Below are 25741 nucleotides of genomic sequence, written 5' to 3'. Positions count from 1 at the left end.
AGGAGTGTACGACTTGCTGCTGGCAGCTGCTTATCCAACGGCGGCAGGGAGCACACTGGCTGTGACCAACCGGCACTGGCTGTTCAAAACAAAAACAGAAGACAAACGACTACCCGAATTTACACTATTCAGGCACTAAAACGCGATGCTACAACTCAGAAATACTATAATACGCCCGAAATTTATGAATTAAACAATGCAAGTACCCAAAAACACGCAAAGAAATTAATAATTAAACTATGTAACAAATAAGTGAGCTAGGAATATACGACTTGCTGCTGGCAGGTGCTTATCCAACGGCGACAGGGAGCACACTGGCCGCCTGGTGGGTGGAAGAGATGGCAAGGGCACCACAGGGTAGATTGTTGAATTTTCGTTGGGATCATTCATGTGAAAATTATAGCTTGGTCCAAGCCATGCACAGTCGCACAGCATGACTTTTTCGTAGTGAGGTACTGTAAGAAATAAAAAAAAAGGAAGTGACTGAAACACAACGACAAAGAAAAGTACAATGAAGTGGCAAAATAAGTGCTAATGGGTTCTTCAAAGATGAAGGTCGCTAATAAACATGAAATAAATTTCGTCTGAAAACATTATTTTTAATTCTCGAATCTACCCCTGATGATTATTAAAATTGCTACTCTGTGAAGGCTGCTTGCAAACAAACATTAAACTGGCAGGAGGCGTAATACATGCTTCAATGTGCAAATTATTAGCGTTTTAGTGCATCTATATAAAGCAGATAAGAGAAACGCCATCTACATTATATAGACGAGAGGTGTTGAGTAAGTGATGCAGTCAGCTTCGATTGAGATTTCATGGAGGTGCGTTCCTAGCAGAACGCTATCATTTGAATTTATTTTGGCAGAAAATCAAAGCATCACAAATATTCAAAGGTGCGTGCAGAATGTCCGCAGAGACCTGGCAGTGAACAAAAGCAAGATGAGTCTTTGGGCGAGGCGTCTGTCATCATCGCAACAAGGTGGCGCAAACCCATCCGATCCACTATGTGCCGGCCGTCTGCACACAGCTGCGACTCCCACAGTGTTGTTGGATCGTGTGGACCCTCTCATTCGAGGTAATCGATGAATCACAACCAAACACCTCGCTGCACAACTGGACGTCTCTGTTGGTAGTGTTGTCACATATATCCCCTAGATGAGCGTACTTTAAGCTGTGTGCCCGCTGTGTTCTTCGGCTCCTAATAGAAGACCATAAAGAGCAAAAAAGGACCATTAAATCCCTTATCCACCTCATCATCTACTATGCCCATCCCGCCTGGATTTCCGCCCCTCCCACCTACTGTAAGTCCCTCCAAATCCTTGAACGCCACACGCTTCACCTCGCCTATCGCATCCGTCTCCCAACCACCACACGGATCCTATACGACTTGATTCCCTTCCCACACCTTTGCCTTTCCCTTGAACAGATACAGATCCTTTACACCTCCTACAAGCTCGATCCCCTACACCCGCTTGTCTCTCCCATCCTCGCCCATCCCAGCCCACTGCCAAGCCTGTATTCTTGCATCCAACCTGCTCTCCATCTTCACACCATCCATACCCTTGCCCAAGGTGGCTTCCACCAACTCCCCCAACCTGATGATGTCCTTGTTCAGTCCAGTTACCCCTCCTACCAGCTCTGACTCTCCCCTCCCATTCCCACCTTTCCCCCCAGGGCTCCCTCTCTCCCACACCTTCCTTTTTCCCCCTCCTCTCTCCCACATCTTCCACTTCCCCCCCACTCAATGGGATTCCAACCCCTCCCCTCCCCCACTCTCCCTTCTTTCTCCCACCGGCTCCTCCCCCTTCATCAGTGTGTTTGTGAGTGCTTCACCGATGATGGTCACCAGTGTTTCCATGCGTAAGTGTTTCTCTGTTGTGTGCTACAGTGTTTTCATCGGTGTTCTCCTACGTTCACATCTCCAACTGGATTTCTTCGTCTGCTCTACTGGTGACACCCTTTGCATACCGTGCCTTCTGTCGAACGGCTTCTGATATATCATGTAATGTTCATCATGTATTACCACGCTTTTTATGTTCTATGTATATCTGTTGTATCTATTGGTCGAAGAGCGGCGTATTACGCACTTGCCGGCCCGTCTCATCTGAGGCATGAAATAACAATAAAGGAAAAAAGAAAAGGACCATCTGTGCAGAATCGGTTGCGCATTACGAGGCTGACCATGACAGTTCTTTGTGGAATATCGTCACAGGGATGAAATACAAGTACATGACTTTGAGGAGGAAACAAAACATTAGTCCATGGAGTGGGGCTGCAGCATCTCACCTCCAAAGAAAAAGTTGAATGTCGCACCTTCAGTTGGTAAAATGGCGACGGTCTTCTGGAATTCAGAACAGGGTATTCTGTTTGATGTCCTCCCTCATGGTGCAACGATCTACTCTGCAGTGTATTGTGCTACCCTCAGGAAGTTGAAAAAACGACTTCAGTGTGTTTTCACCACAAAAAATTCAAACGAACTTCTCCTTGTCCATGACAACGGAAGGCCTCACCAAGGTTTATGCACCCGAGAGGAGCTCAAAAATCATCATGGAACTGTTCCTCCTCATCCACCCTGCAGCATGGATCCTGCAGCTTCCAACTTCCATCTGTTTGGTCCAATGAAGGAAGCACTCCATGGATGATTGGAAGGCTACAGCAAGACGTTACTTTCAACGTCGACCAGTAGAATAGTACCATACGGGCATACGGACCTTCCCAGCAAGGTTCCGTAATGCCGTCGCACTGAAAGGAGATTATGTTGAAAAGTAGGGTTTTGAAGCCAGAAGAGTGGGGAATAATGTGATGTATTGGAATCCCGAATAAAACCAGCCTACTTTAAGGAACAAAGTGTTACATTATCTACAGGACGCCCCTCATACAAGGAATGATTTGCAGTGTGCCTCTCGTTCATAATTCCTTTCAACGTCGTTTGATTGGGAGAAAATCGCATTATGTCTCGTGTAAGAAGGACAACAGGTACGTTTTTCAGTGGTGGATGAATCGTGGCCTCTCGAGACTGCGAGTTAAAGTGACAGCTAACAGTAATTTTATGCAACATGTCTTACAACATAAAGAGATTTCACTCTGCAGCGGAGTGTGCGCTGGTATGAAACTTCCTTGCAGATGTAAACTGTGTGCCGGACCGAGTCTCGAACTCGGGACCTTTGCCTTTCGCGGACAAGTGCTCTACCATGTGAGCTACCCAAGCACGACTCACGCCCCGTTCTCACAGCTTTACTTCTGCCTCGTCTCCTACCTTCCAAACTTTACAGAAGCTCTCCTGCGAACCTTGCAGTACTAGCACTCCTGAAAGAAAGGATTTTGCGGAGACATGGCTTAGCCACAGCCTGGGGGATGTTCCCAGAATGAGATTTTTCACTCTGCGGTGGAGAGTGCGCTGATATGAAACTTCCTGGCAGATTAAAACTGTGTGGTCCCGAGTTCGAATCTTGGTCCGGAACACAATTTTAATCTGCCAGGAAGTTTCATGTCTTACAACAACTTGTTTTAATATTTATCACTAGGAACATCCGCAAATATAAACAACATACGGCGGAGCGAGGTGGTGCAGTGGTTAGCACGCTGGACTCGCATTCGGGAGGAGGACGGTTCAAACATGCGTCCGGCCATCCTGATTTAGGGTTTCCGTGACTTCCCTAAATCGCTTCAGCAAATGCCGGAATGGTTCCTTTGAAAGGGCGCTGTCGATTTACTTTCCCATCCTTAATTCGAACTTGCGCTCCGTCTCTAATAATCTCGTCGTCGATGGGATGTTAATCTCTCCTCCTCCACATATCACATGCACTAGTAGAACTTATGTTGTCTTCGTTCATATTCCTAGCGACGAATATCATCAAGTTGTAATAACACTGTTTCATTGGCGGTGCTGCTCAGACGCACCAGATAACAGGAAGGACTGTTACAACTTTGGAGGAGACGGAGTAACGTGCCACGCGTCTTGTGTAGCCTGGACGGAATTTCGCCTTAATGCGACAGCGGTTGGAGGGCAGGCACGTGGTGCTCACAGCGGACCCCCCCCCCCCCCCCCCGCCTCCCCCATCTGCTCACCTGCCGCGGGACAGAAGCCACAGCCGGTGGCTGGGGTTCTCGGCTGCGGCGGCGGTGAAAGTTGCCGCCACAATCTGGCCTGCGCGGCGCGCTCATGTTTTATGAAGGCCGACTCAGGCCGGCAGCCGCCGCACCGTCCACTGCGGTCTCAGGCCAGGCAAAATTCCCCTCCGTACCGGCGTTGCTGCAAGCCAGTGGGAAGCCGCGAGCAGCTCTGCGGTACGGGCAAGGTCGACAGCTCCTGGGGGCGCTGCAGTCTGAAGGAAGAGCCAGGCGTCGACTCTAGGTCCGGTTCTGGAAGGAGTCTCCGTTTGTTTCTCTTTGTCCTCCCTCTCCCCTCCACCCCCCACCCCATCCCGTAAATTTTACTTGCAGTTACCCACCCCTCTAATGTGCCACATATGCCTACAATTTTAACAACAACTATAAAATCCATTCCCTGGAAGAAAGTTGAAAGAACTCAGAACGGAAGAGGAAACGAAATAATAACGTGATGTGTTGAAAGGATATGTGTTGCTATATTCAGTTGGCATAAGATTTTTTCAAATTACCAATATGACGTTGCACTCCCCTTGGCCTGGTTGCTTGAATTCGGTTGCGAAGGACGTCATAAAGCCGTCGTATTCTCTACTGAGGGATGATGACCCGGAGGTGTTGTAATTTGTCTTCGACGTCATGCACACTGGCGCTGGGACGGAGTTGAGATCCAAACTGGTACCAGACATGTTCTATCGGGCCCATTGGAGTACCACATCATCACGGACATGGTTCATAGAGAAACGTGCCTGTGTGAACAAGCACTGTCCTGTTGAAAAATGACATGAGAGGTGACTCTGGAGGAAGTACGATGTCCGTGACGTACCGGTGTACCGTCAGAATTCTGTCAATTACCACCAGCCGTGGCCTCAAGTCATACCGAATGGCTGCCCACACCAAGACACCAAGAATAACACCTCTCAAAAACACTGCAAGGCTGGCACCTCTCACTTTGTCGCCGCCGTACTCGCCGACATTGCTGATCTGAGGTAGTCAAGCTGAACCCAATGCGACGCTATCCATCAGCAGTCGACGTCACCAAACGCAGCTGTTGTGATGTTAACGTCAGCTTAAGCGTGGTCCAGCGATATCCTGATCCGGCCGTTGCCAGTCTGTGACCATTCGTGCAGCATGACACAGAATTTTACAGGGAGGGCAGATGCAGTTGTGAAGTAGTTACGATGTACCTGGTGCACAGTACGGTGAGCTTGCTCTGTAGTGGTCTGTCTTGGTAGGTCGGAGCCTCAACGAAGATTATGCACGCCTTCGAGTTCCAATGCAGTATAGCATCGGGCCACAAAGCTGGAAATTGCACAATTCGACCAGTCTGCCAATTGAGACCTACATTGAGGCCCCTTTCATTGTCAATAATGCCGTTTCTCACAAGTACGCAACATCCCCTTTCCCTTAACGGTGATCGCCGGCCGGAGTGGCCGAGCGGTTCTAGGCGCAACAGTCTGGAACCGCGCGACCGCTACGGTCGCAGGTTCGAATCCTGCCTTGGGCATGGATGTGTGTGATGTCCTTAGGTTAGTTAGGTTTAAGTAGTTCTAAGTTCTAGGGGACTGATGACCTCAGATGTTAAGATCCATAGTGCTCAGAGCCATTTGAACCATTTGAACCTTAACGGTGATCAATCAACATCTGCCGCTGTTCACACCCCTAGTACCCTACGAGACGAACGACAGTACCCTCTGGTGGCCATTTCACAGAGAACTGCAACTCTAATCATTTAGACACCCGCCGATGCCGTGTACGTGTACGACCGTGTTGACATCCGATGTCATCTTCTGGGTGCTTCACTTTTTTATCAGGCAATGTATAAAATGTTTTAATATAATCTGCTTATATTAGCATATTGTACATCGCTTTAGCATAACAATAAGTTGCAACTGTCCAAAAATAAGTAAAATCTGCTGAAATTTTTAAGTGGAACGAGGGTGGGGCAGGGGGAGAGGGGAGGGTGTCCCGATGCAACACCCCCTCCGAACTCCAACCCCACTCTCCCCCTTGAATACGGGTCTGGAGAGAACTCCAGGTAAACGAACCAAAGAAAAATAATGTTACTACTACCATCCCTCCACGCTCCAGATTTAAACTAAGTGTTGAAATGTCCGTGTTTTTAGTTGCTGTCCTGTCATTCCCTCATTGCTTTTATTTCTCTGCTTACAAACGCTAAAGAGATGGGCGAAATTTGAACACGTATCTTTCTTGGAGTAGTATCACCTCAGAAATCCGAAACAGGCTGAATTCTCGTAATATCGACGCGTATAAATTCTAAATGTGGTCAGCCTTTTTGCACCATTCTTCACAAAGTCTGTTCCAGTTCTTCGACACCTATTGGAGAATAATTTTGGACTGTTTACGATTGTTGTATTATGTAAGGTCCAATGAAGTAAATGCATGAAATAATACAATCCATGAAGACGACAAAGGTCCCACAGGCAAGTGCGTTAAGACCGCCCTTGTTCTCTAAAGGGTGTTTCACAATTCTTGTTACACACTTCCAGGGTTATAAGGAGGACACAGTACATAACGATTTGGTAAGGAATCCGTGTACGGATGTGCATTACGTTTGAAGAGTGAATCACCTTCAAATCTCCCACTTTAAAGTCGGAGACAAAGAACTCTGATGGGTGTGGCTTACAGGAGCCCACGACATGGACAATGTTTCGAGTACTGGCCGTCGGGCTATCTTTTTCATGATGAAGAACGTCCTCTACATATACATTAAATGTATTCGCAATTGCAAATATGGACATCCATCAGCTATAGAATGGAATGATGGCAATGAAAATTTGTGCTGGACCGGGACTGGAACCCGGATTTCCTATTTTCCGCGGGGGGTCGCCTTACAATTTGGATATCCGTGCACGACTCACGCCCAGATCCAAGCTTCCATATGTCGTCTGTAACACCCCATCCGTCACTTATCTGGTTTTGACGGGTGTTCACCCCAGCTAATTGACTAACAGATCAACAGAGAGTGCAAAACTGCCGCAATATCGGATAACGCAAAGAAAGTAATAAGGCCCTGTGACTCCTGATTGAACTGCGATGGCAGTGTTGACATAAATTGATTCAGAATTATTCACTTTTAATTAAAAAGGGGTGCAATTTGATGTTATATTCAGCTATTGAACACCAGGTGCAAATGTTGAACATAAAATTAATTAAGAAAGTGACTTGCGATTTCAACTACTTGATTGAAAACAGCTGCAGTCGATTAGCACAAATTTATTTTAACTCCCGACGTTCAATCATCACATTACATGACTCTCCTATCAGGCAGTGGAAATAAATTGCGTTTACGTGGAGTAAAGCATGATAAATCAAAATAATTCCTATCGACTGACCCAGGTGTAATGCGAAGTGCGAGAAGAATTCCCCAATACACGGCCCATGAAACCCTCGTGGAAACTTTGCCGACGTGATCCAACAAATTAATCAGTGGCCTAATTCAAGCCGGAGTGGGTGCAATATCACCGAATTCAGCATGGCGGGGCGTCGTCGTTGAGAGGATGTTGGCCAGCCTCATGGTGCTGCAAGGCTGCGCTCGTCTATTCACTCAGTACATAGCTGAACCAAAACTTTCTATCTCCAAGCTCAATCATTCCATTTGCTAAGTCCTAAACTGCAGAGATGCTCACTCTTTCTCAGGCAAGCTAAGTAAAGAACACCACATCCACACTCTAGGCAAGCTGGGAATGGAAGACCTCTATGGAGACTTCTGCCAGTCCATTCTTCATCTATGTTTCCCCTCCAGCAAAATCACTTACGCCAATTGCAGCGCAGGTCACGTTAATTATGCGTCGCTTCCAAGCGCTATCCAATGCCTGCTCTGGGAAATGAACAAATTCCCACAAAATTTCTCTTCCTCTCAACTTCTGCTATTTAGCTCCTCCCAGGCCACCCATCAAGGTTAGCGTCTGCACAAAACACAAATTTTTCCGGAATTCTGACTCCCAGGAGAGTACTTCAAATTCCTCGGTCCTATGTTCCCATCAGAGGCCGTCGTATTTCATTCTGTCGCTCTTCACCTGATTTACTTCAGAATCTGCGGACCGTGAATTCAGCGTGAAGTTGCTATAGTCACGAAGACGCATATTTTGTCCTCTGTTGACCGCTCCACAGTAGATTTGCGCGGCTTTCTCGCATGTTTCACTGAAAACGGGACGACAGACATTTATCAACAGGCGTACAAGTTCTCTGTCCGCTTCCCGGTACACCAGCATGGGGTCAACCCCCCCCCCCCCCTCCTCACTGTCACTCATCTTAAGGCAGCTGGAGGCCGCACCCCATTACCGCTTTCTCAGAGTTTGAGCCGTCCTAAGCTGCCTATTGTCGCTTCCCTTCGCTGTTCCCCAGCCGCGCGCCATGGTCAACTCTGAATACTTCCCTGGGATGAACTAGCCTCTGGTAAATCGATGCGTTTCCACAAAGTTTTCACGTCGCGTGAATTACTTTAAAACCATCACCCAACATTAATTATTCCAATACGTCCATACTATACCCTCTACAAGATGCATTGTGCCTTGTCAGTCATTTTTGTTCAGCCCTACTGTTGGCTCAAAGTGAGTTCGGTGATCTTTAAAGACTTCATGTAAGGGGCATAGCTCTTGCCATCTTACACGTCAACCACGCGTCTGTAATCTTTACTCATTCATCCGTTATGTATGATCCCCAACAAGTTAGACACTTTGCTTGAAAGTCACTTCGAGTTCGACTCCTGGTCTGGCACAAAGTTTCACTGTCGTCATTCCACTGTACCGCTGATGGTTGTCGATATTCGTAATTTCGAATGCATTTATTGTATTTCATAGTGGCTGTAGTCGCTGCAGTGCCTATTCCTTCGGACATGCATGTATGTCCAAAGGAACTCGGAATCGTAATTCAGAATAACACAGGCACTGCAATATCGTATAGTGCTATACATAGCCGAGAGTGCTGCGCGGCCACAGGTCACCGTAGTCAACCCGCCGAGTTGTGAACTTAGCAGTTGTTCGTAAGCCTGGTGTAACATAATATGGGAAACTGTCATACTGCTCTTCTTATCGCCTGAGCGAACACAGGTGAGAAGATGACGGAATTAAATTTGATGCATGTACAGCTGACTGATTTGAATTCATATACTTCATTTCTATCTTATTGCAGATGTTCATTGCAGGGAAGTTTTTTTTTCTTTGTTTCATGCCGAGACCAAGTTCGACGCAATATGCCGACGTAGAGTCGTCACTGCTGTGGCCAGAGACGATGTATGGTCCACTGCCTCAACTGAAACGACGGCCAGAGACAGCAAGAAGATACTGCCGGTGACTGTTGCGGAACTCTGCTTTTCATTGGACGTCAATCGATGGTGTTGTAATTAAAAGAAGAAAAGGAAAATCTAACTGTAGTTGTAATTAAGTGAAGAGCCAGTCTCTCCGATGTTGTCTGCTTCTGAGGACACGTGCATTCGCTCATGTATAAGAAGGCAATGAAAGGAATTAGAATTTAATTTTACATCGTAATTAGTTCTGAAGTAAAGAAGTTATTTCATTTTCGGAAGAAGATTAAATGACAGTTCATATTCCGCTTGTATATGTTTACCCATTGAACTAGAACAAATTTTTTCATTCATACAAACAATCTGAAGTCGCATCGCAGCCTGCGATTATTGAATTTTGGTACGAATTTCACCAATTACAGCATCTTTGACTACTCAGCGTCGGAATAGCAAATTTTTGAGAGAAGAAGGGAACAATTTTTTTCCTCCAATCATGTCTCTTTCTCAAACAAGATATCTGTACTTTTATTAAAAAATATTTCACTATCACACTTCAAAATTTTGTTGTGTCCTACTCTGATCACGGTCGGTGTGATTAGTCAAGAGGTCTACACACAATTTTTCGGACCAGAAGCGTAGAGCCGGCGAAGCCGCTGTCTTACTCGGACGAAAATGCCATACTTGGCTAAATGGCTCTGAGCACTATGGGACTCAACTGCTGAAGTCATTAGTCCCCTAGAACTTAGAACTAGTTAAACCTAACTAACCTAAGGACATCACACACATCCATGCCCGAGGCAGGATTCGAACCTGCGACCGTAGTGGTCTCGCGGTTCCAGACTGCAGCGCCAGAACCGCGCGGCCACTAAAATGCCATCTTACGATGTCACAATTACAAAAGGGACTGACGATGGAGCCCTCTTTTCAGACTGTGTGCTTACCGTGAAGCGGGAGATTTGAAAGTGATCCCATATCTTCAAATTTAGTTTTTTATCCAAACGGTACATTTCCGGACGTGGGTCTCCTCTACAAGCACCTAGAATCGAGTAATAGGAATTGGAAACACCCCGTGTATCCATAAACAATCTACCGGGTAGCCGGTGAGCGGCCAGTTTGCAACGGTTTGCTGATGACGCTGCAATGCATGGGGAAGTGTGACCTTTGAGTGACTGATGGAGAATACAGGCTGACTTGGATAGAATTTCTATTTGATGTGATGAATGGCAGCTTGATATAAATGTAGAAAAATGTAAGTTAGTGCAAACGATTAGGAAAAACAATTGAGTAATGTTCGAATACGGTTTTAGTACTGTACAGCTTGACACATTCGCACCGATTAACTATCTATTCGTAAAACTGCAGAGCTACATGAAATCGAACGAACACAATGAGGTCGGTCGTATGGAAGGTGAGTGGTCGACTATCGTTTATTGGGAGAATTCTCTGCAAATTTAGCTCATCTGTAAAAGCGAAGCGCGTACAGAACAGTGTTGAGAAAGTTTAGAGAATCGGCATTTGCGGCAGAATGCAGAACGGTCCTCGTGCCACGCCATACGTCTCGCGTAATTACCGTGAAGACAAGATGACAGAACTTACGGCTCGTTAGGAAATACATACAGTCGTTTCTCCGTCGCTCTATTTGAGAGTGAAACAGATAAGGGGATTGTTAACAGAGGTATAAGCTACCTTCCGCCATTCATCGTATGGTGGCTTGTGGAGTACGCATTTGGGCACAGATGCAGACCACGCATCTGTGGGCGAAAAAGAACGCTTGTAGAGCAGTTAAAACAGAAAACACAAAAGCAATATCAGAGATAAGATAGCATACGAGATCCAGAAAAGTTTTTACCACTGTCTTTGTATGACTATATTTAATCGTTGAACTGGTTAAGAGACTATATTCGTATCTGAGGAGAGTGTAGTAAATCTTTCTGTCCAGCGGTCTTGATCCGTGAAATAAGTACAAGGTGTACAACTTTGCCTCCGCCGTTTTTTCCCAAACATTTGAGGCTTTAATGAAACAAATTGGTTGCACATGTATTTTCCATCGCTGGCCACTACTTTCTCCAATCTGTCGGGCGGTGTACGAATCCCGCGTCGAAAAAATTGTTATCTTTTGAAGCGATCCACGAATCGATCCAATTTTGTGACTTCTTCATGAGATAGGAAATGCTGGTCAGCCAGGCCATGCGTCATTGATCTAAAGAGGTGATAGTCAGAGGGAGCAATGTTTGGGGAATAGGGCGGGTGGGATAGGACTTCCCATTTTGACGTTTCCAAGTACGTTTGGACCTCTTTTGAAACGTGGGGTCGAGCGTGGAAGCGTTGAAACCACTCGCGACACCTTCTTTCACTAACAGCGTCGTTAACATACGTACTTGAGAGCATTCGATGAGACTCAGCCGCTGTTTTCTTCATGTTGAAACAAAACAGTAACACCTCCTGCAAATGACAAGAATTAGGCTCGTAAACTGACATTTTCAATCAAGAACAACTTTATGATGCAGACACAAATGGACTAATGTTTGAATGAGGTTATGTTGACCGAGGTCCAAGATTCAAATAGCTCTGAGCACTATGGGACTTAACTGCTGAGGTCATCAGGCCCCTAGAACTTAGAACTACTTAAACCTAACTAACCTAAGGACATCACACACACCCATACCCGAGGCAGGACTCGAACCTGCGACCGTAGCGGTCGCGCGGTTCCAAACTGTAGCGCCTAGAACCGCTCGGCTACTCGGGCCGGCTCCGAGGTCCAAGCTAACTTCCTGAAGTCTGCGATCTGTTCGTTTCGACCGCTACTTACACTTGTCGCCACATATCAGCAAACGATGCAAGCAAAGTTGTACACCTTGTAAATGGTTTTGAGTGAATACATAAAGCAGCGATGAGCTGCGTTTAAGAACCTTTAACTATTCTCTGTGACGTATTTTGTTTAAATAAATGAATGTTTTACGCAGTGTTCTGGCGTAACCAAAAGCGCCAGAACGACGAGCAAGAACGCAAGACTAGAGAAGACAGTGAGGGAACGTCAGCCCCACTGATAAGGTCGACGCCGCGCCAGGAGCGACCTCTGCAAGAAGCGAATATAAGCACCGCTCCGGCCAGCCGCGGCCGCACATTTGGGGAACGTACTCGCGGAGCATATCACGGCATAGCAGAGAGTGCTACAACAACAGCTAATTGTGATCCTTATCAGTTGCTTGTCTGGACTTGGTCTGTTGCGACGAACATAACTGTTTGCATGTCGCCCATCTTTCGCCACTACTACTTGCAAATACACATAAAACATAAATCGCGCATGTCCCTATCTCTGCCGTGTTAACGCTTGAAACAAACATCTAAGTCACATGACTCAGGGCAGAAAGGCGAGTTCCTGTCATTACGCGCTGTGTGGAGTTGACAGTTACAGTTTCTCTCATTTATAGCATTGATTTTGACAATTCAACTAACTGTAGTACTACTCTTACACATGTAGTAGTGCAGTTAACATAGTTTCTCAGAAATTCCTGATAATAAAACAGTAGTTAACGTTGTTACTTGTGGAGAAGGGGAAACGTATTAACAGTTCTTCTAACAAGCGACAGAGTAACTGTTCTTTAGTGAATACTTTTTCCCCCATGTGAATTCTTGTAGTTAGCCGAAGTGGAAGACAAAATAACAATTTCTAACGTAGCGTTAGTTTTATAACGATTCCACACGAATGTGAAATGCTTTAGTAAGCTTTTGTAACAAGGGAAATCCGTTTATCCGCATAATGTCAGGTACTTACAGAAAATAAGCGCGTATGTTTTCTGACTTGATTATGTAGTGGCGTAGCAAGACAGCCACGCCACTCGGAAGTAGCCGAAAGGCACGCGTTAAAACTCACGCAGGCTAGAGAGGGCTGAAACAGGATACGTAATGAATGCTATAAAGAAAAGTACGTAGCTGCTGGAATACTTAACTTTAATCCATCATTGTTATACATCGCTCTTGACGACACAAGTGAGACTCTGTAGATACATGCTAATTGCGCCTTGCTAGGTCGTAGCCATGGACTTAGCTGAAGGCTATTCTAACTATCTGCTCGGCCAAGGAGCGAGGCTTCGTCAGTGTAGTCGCTAGCAAAGTCGTCCGTACAACTGGGGCGAGTGCTAGTAAGTCTCTCGAGACCTGCCGTGTGGTGGCGCTCGGTCTGCGATCACTGACAGTGGCGACACGCGGGTCCGACATGTACTAATGGACCACGGCCGATTTAAAGTACCACCTAGCAAGTGTGGTGTCTGGCGGTGATACCACAGATTACACTGGTGTAGTGAGCCAGATATTAATGATACGTCGTCTCAAAATCTTAGTCTTTTACAACGTTTTATATCCAAGGACCAACATCCATAAAAAAATTCAACTTATGAAAATACTTTTGAAAGTATTTTAAAGTAATTCACTTACACAACTGAGATTTTCGTGACTTCACCTAGTCTGTAGGATAAAGAACGACTATCTAATCCGAGCATATGTGAAGGCACTTCTGCATCCAGTAAAAACCACAAAATTTGATCTGTAACAAAAATGTCCTAAATTGTGCACTATAAATGCGTTATGACATGCTCGGCTTCGTGCCGCGAGTGACGTGGCGTAGATGTTGGTTTTAGTAAAACGACTTCATGCGTAGTCTTTGTTATCTGTGGTCTATGGCCTTACGTCTCCCTTGCTGCCCCCAAGGAGCTACACTTCTGTTTTACTTCTAGTGACAACTAGACGTCTTTTCCATTTTGTAATGTGTAACATGTACGTCAACATCGTAAAATACATCAGTTCCAATCAAATGAATACCCGTAGCTATATACAGGCGTTGATATAAGTCAACGGGGACAGTTGAAAATTTGTGCCCCGACCGGGACTCGAACCCGGGATCTCGTGCTTACATGGCAGACGCTCTATCCATCTTTTTTTTTAATCTCACTTTGTTCGCTTTGTGTTCGTTGTATCTGCTCGGGGGCGGACGTCGTAAGACATACGATGAAGTTCGTTGATGATCGATTAACTCAGTTTTTTATTACAGAGGGTACGTAACCCTCTGACCGAACACGCTGAGCTACCGTGCCGGCAGCCATCTGAGCCACCAAGGACAGAGAGACTTGTGCGACTGCAGGGACTTACCTATGACACGCCTCCCGTGAGACCCACATTCGCAACGTATTGTCCCGCACTATATTCATAGTGCCCCTGCCCATTATACTCATTACTCGCTGGTTTACTGCCGATTCCCGTAAGAGTTCGGGCACTGTTTGCGCATCTGCACAGAAGAAGATGGTCAAATGGCCGTGAGCCATATGCCGATGACAAAGAGCTGAATTTGGCCAGCAGAAATTGTCAATGCTGTCTGTGCTAATTGCACGGCCAAAATATCTAAGAATCACGGCTTCTCGAATGTTTAGTTCGGGGATTTTTAAGTCCGATGCCTCCATATTATTCTGTCTATTTCAGTTTCAAATAACACGGTCACGGTATCCCTTTATTAAACGGGCAATGGCACACCTACTAATATTTTCTAATTGAGATTACAGGTCTTCCAGCCAGTCCTAAGCACTTATACCGTTGCGTAAGTTAGATGCTTTTTTTTATACCTGATCCTCGCATTTGAGCAAAATTTTATTACAATCACTAATTCCGAAATTCAGTATCCAACCATTAAACCTTTCACGGGATCTTCTGGTAAGAATCATTGTCCTCTTTTCATGTCATCCCATCTTAGTAAAATAACGGATATAAATTGACGAAATACGCAACGGAGGAAGGTGCAGACATACTGGATGGTTCTTTTGGGCTTCTAAGGGACGATACCAAATTTTCAATCATTAATTCCATCACTGTGGGTATTGTCGAGTACGACGTAATTTTGACATTTCACGGGATATCAAACGAAATAAATACATTATTCCGCTGAAAACATATTTACCTCAAGTTCTGTCGAATGAAAAATTATGTGTGTTATTTGCAGAGAACAATACTTGCCATCCGCCGTAGCAAAATTTAAGGAAAACATAATTTTGATTTCGAAACATATGGCGTGTATACATTGCCTGAATAATACGTTTTGACTTTTCTAACATTTGGTTATAAAATACCATATGACGCTTGCTGGGGCACTTTCTGTAGGCCTAAATTACACTGCTGGCCACCGTAAATGCAACACCAAGAAAGACAAGAGGTAGCACAACAAGATTTATTTTGTAGATAACATGTTGACCAAGTATCAAATGATTACGTTTACAGACGTCTGTGACATGTGGTTCCTGCCAGAATCAGTAGCCAGAGTAGCCGCCATTGTTGGAGATCACCGCTGCCACACGTCTCGGCATTGAGTCAAAGAGACGTTGGATGTGTTCCTGGGGTACAGCAGCCCAAGCAGCTTCCACACGTTGCCAAAGATCATCTGGTGTGGCAGCTGGGGATGTAATCTGGGTCACTCGTTGAGCAACCATGGACCACATGTTTTCTATCGGCGAAAGATCCGGAGAGCGAGCCGGCCAGGGAAGCAATTCAATCTGGTTATTGAGGAAGAACCTTTGGACAATGCGTGCCACGTGTGGTCGCGCATTATCCTGTTGAAATATGGCTGTGGCCGAGCCCTGAATGTAAGGAAGGACAACTGGCTCCAGCACCTCGGATATGTAGCGCCGGCTATTTAAAGTACCGGAAATGCGTACTAGAGGCGTGCGAGAGTAATATCCAATACCGCCCCATACCATAGTACCCGGTGCAAGACCAGTGTGGCGGTGCATAATGCAGCTGTCCAGCATCCTCTCTCCACGGTGTCTCCACACACGAATCCGACCATCGTGGTGCTGCAGACAGAAGCGTGCCTCGTCAGTAAAGACAACGTCATTCCATTCTGCCGTCCACATCCGTCTTGGCGACGGAGACGTCTGTGGTTCTGCGTCAATGGTAGACGAAGCAGTGGACGTCTTGCGGACAGACCACTCTGCTGTAAACGGCGTCGAATGGTACGCGCAGACACTGGATGATGCGTTACAGACCTATGGTTCGGGATGTCACTGAGCGATCCGTCACTGCCATGCGCACAATTTGCCTATCAGCACGTGCAGTGGTGCACCGAGGTGAATGCGATCGACCACGTCGGTCCGTCGTACCCTCCTGCATCCAACGGTCACATATCCGCATTACAGTTGTTTGGTTTCGTCCAACACGACTAGCGATTTCTCTGTATGATAATCCACAATCTCGGTAAGCCACTATCCTTCCTCTCTCGAACTCGGATACTTGATCAAAAGATGTTCGCTGTTGTCTACGAGGCATAACTGATCGTCTTGTGAAACAACCACAAGGTAAACACACGTGCCGAACGTACACTCGTCGAAATCGCCAAGCCTTAAATGGCGCTATGAGGTGGCGCCACAGGCGCGCGTGATGTGCGTCTGCGCTGAAATTCTAATCAGTTGCATATCTCATCGCTGCAAACCCATGGTGTAAATTTCACTTGATTCGGATGCTTCCTTCAGGGTGTTGCATTTACGGTGGCCAGCAGTGTACATGATTTTGATTTTTGTTGTTGAGATATTCAATAGCATTTATGTACTGGTTCATAAGCACTCTTATTCACGATAAAGAAAATCCTGTGATTCGGTCAAAATTTCTTATTCAGTTGCTAAAAGCATCTTCCCTACAGTAGTGTCATCAGTTTTAACATGAGCAGTCAATCATCAGTGGCGTCAACAACGTAGCTATAATCCGCTGGGTATAGAGAATACTGTGATACTGAGTTATCCCATAACTCTTATGTACGTCTTTTTATACATACTGTAAGGTGTCTGTACAAAAGGAGGCCCAGAAAAAACACAGATGACCCAAGACCACGCATACGTGTACCGTCAAGCACTGGGAGGGTGATTGTAGAACTTCAAACAAAACTAGAGGAACGAATCTGTTGTGAGCTCCGAAGTGCTACCAACAATCGAGCTAGCATAATTACTGTGCGTAGGGAGTTAAAAAAGATTGTATTGCAATGGTGGATCACCTCCTCATTAGCTACACATTTCTGTATTCAGTAGTCAGTGATAAGCAGAAGTGGTGTAAAGCAGACGCCACTGGATACTGGACGACTGGAAACGAGTGGTTTGGAGTGATCAATCACGCTATATTCAGTGGCAATTCAAAGTAAGGGTTTGGGTTTGGCGAATGCGTGCTGTACGTTACTTGCCATCATGTGTAATGCCAACAGTAAAGCACAGAGGAGATAGTATTACGGTGTGGGGGTGTTTTTCGTGGTTAGGGTATTGTTACCTTATTGCGCTTAGGGTAATGGTAAATGCAGAATTATATGAAGAAATTTTACAGAATTGTGTATTGCGTAAAATGGCGGAACAGGCCGGAAAAGAAGATGCATGACAATGCACGTTGTCATAAAGAATATGGGGGGGGGGGGGGGCAATGGCTTTTGGACAATAACATTTTTTAAATGGCCTGGCCTGCCGAGAATACCAACAGGAACCCAACCGAATACCTCTGGGATGAGTGTCCAACATTGCTGCCTCCTCTCCTTTCGACTGTTGGGGAAAAATGGACTGTCATTCCACCACAAGCATTTAGATTTCTGATTGAAAGTGTTATCAGCAGAATTCAAATGGTCATAAAAGTGAAAGGTGGACGTACTCCATATTAATGACCACTAGCAGGTGTCCGGATACTTTGATCAGATGGTGTTGTGGTAAGCAGGTTGAAATGGATGTGCAGCAACAGTCGAATCTTTGAATTGATGACCACAACAACAACGGCAACAGCAGCAAGAATCTGTGAGTTGCAGGTAGCCGTGATTTGTTAGCGCAATTTCCAAATGCAGTTTCTCACTCGAGGATGTTATTTTCTGCTGAATGTGCTATGCGTCACAGCTCACAGAGAAGGAAGTGGTTTTCTGGTCTAAGGAAAATCCCCATAACGCGCAACAGTTAGAATGCCCATCTCTTGCTGTAATGTGGCTGGGCTGTCATCATGATACCTGCCCGGACCCTGTCACGCCAGAGAATCATTATGGGAAATACTCAGGCCGTATGAATCAGCTTTCTGCTTTCTAGTTCATCATCAGGCAACTGTAGGGTGAACAGTAGTCCTCACAACATGTCCAAGAATTTCTAGATTTCTAGCTGTACAAGAACTTATTTCCAAACATATGTGATTAAGCATGTAAATCAAAACACAAAATTGCAAAGCTGCTATACGACATGAGTGCAAAACAAGAAATATTATGCAATGATGTACTGAATGTTTTAGACTCTAAAGTCCCTACATCCAATATCTGACTGACCTGAACATGTTACACAAGTTACTCAGATGTCAGAGAATTTAACTAATGTCCATACAGTATAGCTTGTTAAAGATATCTAATATATGTATGTCTAGTACAATATGTTTAGATCAGGCAAATAATGGGTTTAGGGATGTATACTCATATCTTTAAAGTCTAAAATATTCAGTACATTATTACATAATATTTCTTGTTTCGTATCGATGTAAAATTGAAGCTTGATAATGGAAGACAGAAAGTCTTTATAGAGATCTGCGACCATGATGCACTTATACATAAAATTTTGTGTCGCACTTCGTTTCTCCAAATCGATAACACGTTTATGCAGACTGCTAACATCGTATTTGCGTGGACAGATAATACGGTTCGATATTATTCCAAACACTTCGCTACACGGTGCGCCATTACGGCGTGACGAGAAGTTTAATGTCGTGTGTTAATGTTGACTATTTTCGTCTGCTGGTACCAGTTGCTCTGTGCTACGAATAAAATAAACGCTCTGGAAAATTTGCCATCCACTTCTATAATTATTGGTTTAAAACTATTCAGTTTCGAGGATGAGATCCAGAAGCATGCCAGAGGACAAGATCTGATGTTGGCAGTCTGCTGAAAGGCTTTATGCATTTCATGAAATAGCGTGCGATCTAGGCAGGCAATTCCTCTGTCAATCAAACTGATGCACAGCATAAATCTCTCCTAAAGGGTGTTCAGTGTATAAGGAAATCAAATCACAATAAGAAAAGTTTGGGAATAATGAACATAAAATTTTTGGTGAGTAGTAAATTACGGGAAAAAATTTACACCATTTTAAAACGTTTGAATCATAGAAAATATTTTATGTAATATATTCTTGTGTTAAAGAAGGGCAAATTTAAGTGCTGTTTCATGTTACCTTTAACGAAAAAGTAAAATTCTGGACGTGATTTCTTTGTGTACTGAATTTGCTGTACTTGTAGCTTTCTCTTTATTCGAGTTTAATTAAGAAAACATCAGAGAAAATAATTCTCTTGAATATAAATTATAATTTTATTCTTTGTGTCTACTTACAACAAATATTTCAAAACAAGTGGTTATGAAGTTCAAATTCAAAGAAAAATATGTTCAATTTCGTCTGCTTGCTCCTGCAAAACCGAGAAGGCTGTTGTGGTAGTATCACATTGTATGTTATTGAAATACTGATGATGAACATGCGGAATGTGTAGCTGTAAATCCTCCATGTCCCTTCCCTTCACTTTTGTTGCTGGTGTACGTTTAGCATAATGAATGCCCCACTGGTTGTTACAAATGTATGTCATAGTATGTCTTTCTTAACTTCTTCACACTGCACAGCAGGTTTCAGAGCCTTCTCAAAGATCAGAGTGAAAGGAGATTCTATTTCATAATGTAACCATCTCTTGGTCAGCCAGCTGATGGCATGACTTTCAACCCTTTTCTCTGCTTGTCACTGAATCCTTCAAGTTTCTGGGGGATAACAAGCCTAAGAATATAATTTCAAAGACCTCTGGGGGACTTTTTCTTTGCTTGACCAACAATAGCCCTTTGTTGTATAAATGTCCGAAATTTTGACCCTGGCTTCTTCCACTAAACCAAAATCACTATCATTAGGTAAGTAAAAATGTCCTGATATCAAGAATTTGTGACCAACGGCTGAGACTTTAAGCTTGGATCTTAACGTAACTTTGTGAGAGACAATGACATTTTAATTTTCCTGTTTTGGGCCGGTACAAGAGTGTGAATATAAGATAATTTTATTATGTGCAGACGTTATACATACCTACAGATATTTGAAGCTAATGCCTTTAGGATTTCTGGAAGTAACTCTTTTCTGAGACCTCATAATCGGACCTGACTGAACAAGTTCCCGGAAGTACACATTTTGCCGACTGTAATCATCACGTTTCCAGAAATAATAAAATATGTTTCCTCTTTCCTCAATCCCTGGACACATTTCCGCTGCCGTTGCCTAATACTCCTCTTACACTTTTCAGGACGTCAAGAACATCTCCTTCCCTGCTCTCTGTTTCATCCTGATCGCAGACAATACTGTCAGCTGCCATCTTCCAACGCAACTGTGTCCTCTTGTACATTAAAAGAAAACTGTGCTAGTATAATGTACAATAACTGTGAAGATACCACAAAATATTGTTATCATACATTTTAGCTCAATAGCCCAGTCTGATTATTAATTCGTTAGTTGATTTTCACTTACCAAATTTACAAAGTAATTATTAGCTTATCTGAGCTGGAACGCTGATATTCCGATGCTTTATTTTCCATATCTTCTGACAAATTACTCATAATCATCAGGCCGCTTTAATCAAAGCTCACACACCGACAAAACGAACCACGCAAAGAGCGACAATGGCCATGCTCCCATTGTACTCTGAACAAAAGACTTACTTCCTTCCACGCTCACCATTGTTGCCAATTATAGAGCAATTATTTATAATATCTGGACATTAATCTTTATGCTCTGAAAGCAGCTTCATAAACAGCAATTAAAAGTGGAACAAGTCCAAAATGACCAAAAATTGATTTGTTTCCCTTGTACTCTGAACGTCCCACATGTTTGGAAAGACGTTTTTGCAAAGCTAGAAGTCCTCATCGATGTTCCACGAATAGTCTGTTCAGCCTTAAGTTTTCTAACGTGTGGCCTAGAAATCCGAATGCCGGTTCAAAACAAAACATAAAAAAAATTGTTGTGGAACATTAATACTGTGTGTTACAGAATCATCTGTACTGGCTTAAGATCTCTTTCTGTGGTTACATGTGTATCTCAAAAGTACTCCAAATTTACATTTAATCCATTGACAGTAACTGGATGTACTCATATGTTTATATCTGAATTTATAGTAACTTAGTATTAGAATATGTAGTCTAAATGATTCCGACTAAACGTGTCCGAAACATGAGTCTTCAGACATGACTATGTGGGCTTCTGTCGCCGATGTCAAGATGATCAAAATTCTTCTGGATGATGTATTGCGTCATGTACAGAGTGCTTAAAATTAAAGTACAGTTTGTCACAGAAGTCCGTTTTGGGTAGTAATTATCGTAGGACTATGAAACATCGTAGATATTGTAAGGGGTTAATGCGTAACTGACCTACGCTTGAAAAAAAAAAGTTCAGAATTTGTCCACCAGGTGCAATTCTAGCGCCGTGAATGCAAGAAAGACGTATATAAATGTTATCTGTGGTGTCACCGCCAGACACCACACTTGCTAGGTGGTAGCTTAAATCGGCCGCGGTCCATTAGTACATGTCGGACCCGCGTGTCGCCACTGTCAGGATCGCAGATCGAGCGCCACCACACGGCAGGTCTCGAGAGACTTACTAGCACTCGCCCCAGTTGTACGGACGACATTGCTAGCGACTACACGTACGAAGCCTTTCTCTCAATTGCCGAGAGACAGAATAGCCTTCAGCTAAGTCCATGGCTACGACCTAGCAAGGCGCATTAACCATATCTGGAGAGAGTCTCACTTGTATTATCAAGAGAAATGTACCACAATGAATTAAAGTTAAGTATACGAGAAGCTCCGTTCTTTTCTTTATAGCTTTCATCACGTATCCTGTTTCAGACTCAACGCCAGTCGGCGTGTGTGTACGCGTGCCTTTCGGTTACCCGTCACTGTGGACTGGCTGCCTTGTCAGTCCACTACATTATCACGTCTAACGGATTAGGGACTGGAGACGGGCTGAAAAAGGGCAATAAATGAGGAAGGCATAATGTTCATTTTACTGTCAACCGTTATTCTCAGTTGGTTATGAGCATCGGAGATGTGCACATGATGGCGTACAGCACCAGATGTACATCTTGTGGCCAAATTTGGAACTAATTTCTTCCACTGTAAACCGTTTCCGCATTTATGAATCAGCATATCTACCATGTTTCGCTGCCATACGATAACAGCAGCCCGCACTGGACCTCCATAAGTAGCTGCACTTTAATTACAGCCTGGAATAAAACGCTTTACAACATACACACTTCAAAAGAACATTTTCATCACCTCGGTTCCGAGAGTTCCGGAACCTGCACAGAAAATTGGGATAGAGATCAACATACACATCATTTCCGCCCTTTTTATTGCTGAGTGAAAACCAGACCTTGCATTTGTACCACCATACAGCGAGACCTTCAGAGGTGGTGGCCCAGATTGCCGTACACACTGGTACCGCCGGCCGGAGTGGCCGTGCGGTTCTAGGCGCTACAGTCTGGAGCCGAGTGACCGCTACGGTCGCAGGTTCGAATCCTGCCTCGGGCATGGATGTGTGTGATGTCCTTAGTTAGGTTTAATTAGTTCTAAGTTCTAGGCGACTCACGACCTCAGAAGTTAAGTCGCATAGTGCTCAGAGCCATTTTTGAGCCACACTGGTACCTCTAGTACCCAGTAGCACATCCTCTTGCATTGATGCAGGCGTCTATTCGTCGTAGCATACTATCCACAAGTTCATCAAGACACTTTTGGTCCAAGTTGTCCCACACCTCAACGGCGATTCGGAGTAGATCCCTCAGAGTGGTTAGTGGGTCACGTCTTCCATAAACAGCCCTTTTCAATCCATCCCAGCCATGTTCGATAGGGTTCATGTCTGGAGAACATGCTGGCCACTCGGTGGAGCGATGTCGTTATGGGGGCACGAATTGTCGTCCATGAAGACAAATGCCTCGCCAGTATGCTGCCGATACAGTTGCATTATTGGTCGGAGTATGGCATTCACGTATCGTACAGCCGTTACGGCGCCTTCCATGATCACCAGTGGCATACGTCGGCCCCACATAATGCCACCCCAAAACAGCAGGGACCCTCCTCCTAGCTGCACTCACTGGAAGGTGAAGGCGTTCAGCCTGACCGGGTTGCTTCCAAACACGTCTCCGACGATTGTCTGGTAGAAGGCATATGCGCGACACTCATCAGTGAAGAGGACGTGATTGTCAGTCCTGAGCGGTCCATTCGGCATGTTATTGGACCATCTGTTCCGCGCTGCATGGTGTCGTGGTTGCATAGATGGATCTCGCTTTGGACGTCGGGAGTGAAGTTGCGCATCATGCAGCCTATTGCGCAGAGTCGTAACACGACGTCCTGTGGCTGCACGAAAAGCATTATTCAACATGGTGGCGTTGCTGTCAGGGTTCCTCCGAGCCATAATCCGTAGGTAGAGGTCATCCACTGCAGTAGTAGCCCTTGGGCGGCGTGATCGAGGCATGTCATCGACAGTTCCTGTCTCTTTGTGTCTCCTCCGTTTCCGCGCAACATTGCTTTGGTTCACTCCGAGACGCCTGGACACTTCCCTTGTTGAGAGACCTCCCTAGCACAAAGTAATAACGTGGACGCGATCGAACCGCGGTATTGACCATCTAGGCACGGTTGAACTACAGAAAACACACGAATCGTGTACCTCCTTCCTGGTGGAATGACTGGAACTGATTGTCTGTCGGACCCCCTCCGTCTAATAGGCACCGCTCATGCATGGTTGTTTACATCTATGAGCGGGTTTAGGGACATCTCTGAACAGTCAAAGGGACTGTGTCTGTGATACAATATGCACAGTCAACGTCTATCCTGAGGTGATCTGATAACAGGGTAATGCAAAATTTTTGTTGTTGTGTGTGTAAACTATAAAACTGACGTTTCGGCCGTACTGCAGGGCAAGACTGGTTTGACAGGAGGAAAGGCGCCCCGGTTTATTACAAACTATCGAAAATACGTCCGAAACGAGGGTTTTATAGATTGTATACAGTGACGCAGAAGAATCTTAGTCGTGAATCTTCACGCTGTGGCAAGGTCGCAGGAAGGAACCAGCAGCTGCGATTGCGCTATCGGAGACTTCCGCGGCGGCTGTGATCAGTAGGAAGGGAAGCGGAGGGAAGCGGCGATAAGGCGTCGAGGCGCGGAGACGGCGACTGCGGTTGGCCGGCGGCCTCCGTCTGGCCTCCGCTGCAACCGCAGACCGACGCCAGTCGCAGAACAAAGAACCGGCCAGCGCTTTGTGTAAGCCTGCACATTCTGGTGGCCACTGTCAGAGCAGATAAAATACAGACTGCTCAGGCACGTATGTTACTCTGGTTCACAAGTTGACGTTTCGACCCTTCTTCTGAGATCTTCTTGAGGACTGCTCTGATGTCACAGGTTAACTGAACTCTTGTCTAATCAGGGACACCACAAGATTTCTCAAGAAGATCCCGGCAGAGTAGTTGATACGTCGACCTACGTTGACGACATCTAAAGAGTATTATGTCGCGTCATAGTAACCTGGAAGATTTTGCCAGAGAGCAATCACGTCCCGGACAGCTCACTGAGAAATACACTACTGGCCATTAAAATTCTTACACCAAGAAGAAATGCAGATGATAAACGGCTATTCTTTGGACAATTATATTATACTAGAACTGACATGTGATTACATTTTCACGCAGTTTGGGTGCATAGATCCTGAGAAATCAGTACCCAGAACAACCACCTCTGGCCGTAATAACGGCCTTGATACGTCTGGGCATTGAGTCAAACAGACCTTGGATGGCGTGTACAGGTACAGCTGCCCATGCAGCTTCAACATGATACCACAGTTCATCAAGGGTAGTGACTGGCGTATTGTGACGAGCCAGTTGCTCGGCCACCATTGATCAGACGATTTCAGTTGGTGAGACATCTGGAGAATGTGCTGGCCAGGGCAGCAGTCGAACATTTTCTGTATCCAGAAAGGCCCGTACAGGACATGCAACATGCGGTCGTGCATTATCCTGCTGAAATTTAGCGTTTTGCAGGTATCGAATGAAGGGTAGAGCCACGGGTCGTAACACATCTGAAATGTCCACTGTTCAAAGTGCCGTCAATGCGAAAAAGAACTGACCGAAATGTGTAACCAATGGCATCCCATACCATCACGCTGGGTGATACGCCAGTATGGCAATGACGAATACACGCTTCCAATGTGCGTTCACCGCGATGTCGCCAAACACAGATGTGACCATCATGATGCTGTAAACAGAACCTGGATTCATCCGAAAAAAAGATGTTCTGCCAATAGTGCACCCAGGTTCGTCCTTGAGTACACCATCGCA

This window comes from Schistocerca nitens, chromosome 5 (genome assembly GCF_023898315.1).
Source record: "Schistocerca nitens isolate TAMUIC-IGC-003100 chromosome 5, iqSchNite1.1, whole genome shotgun sequence".
Lineage (NCBI taxonomy): Eukaryota > Metazoa > Arthropoda > Insecta > Orthoptera > Acrididae > Schistocerca > Schistocerca nitens.
Note: the sequence above shows the minus strand (reverse complement) of the source record.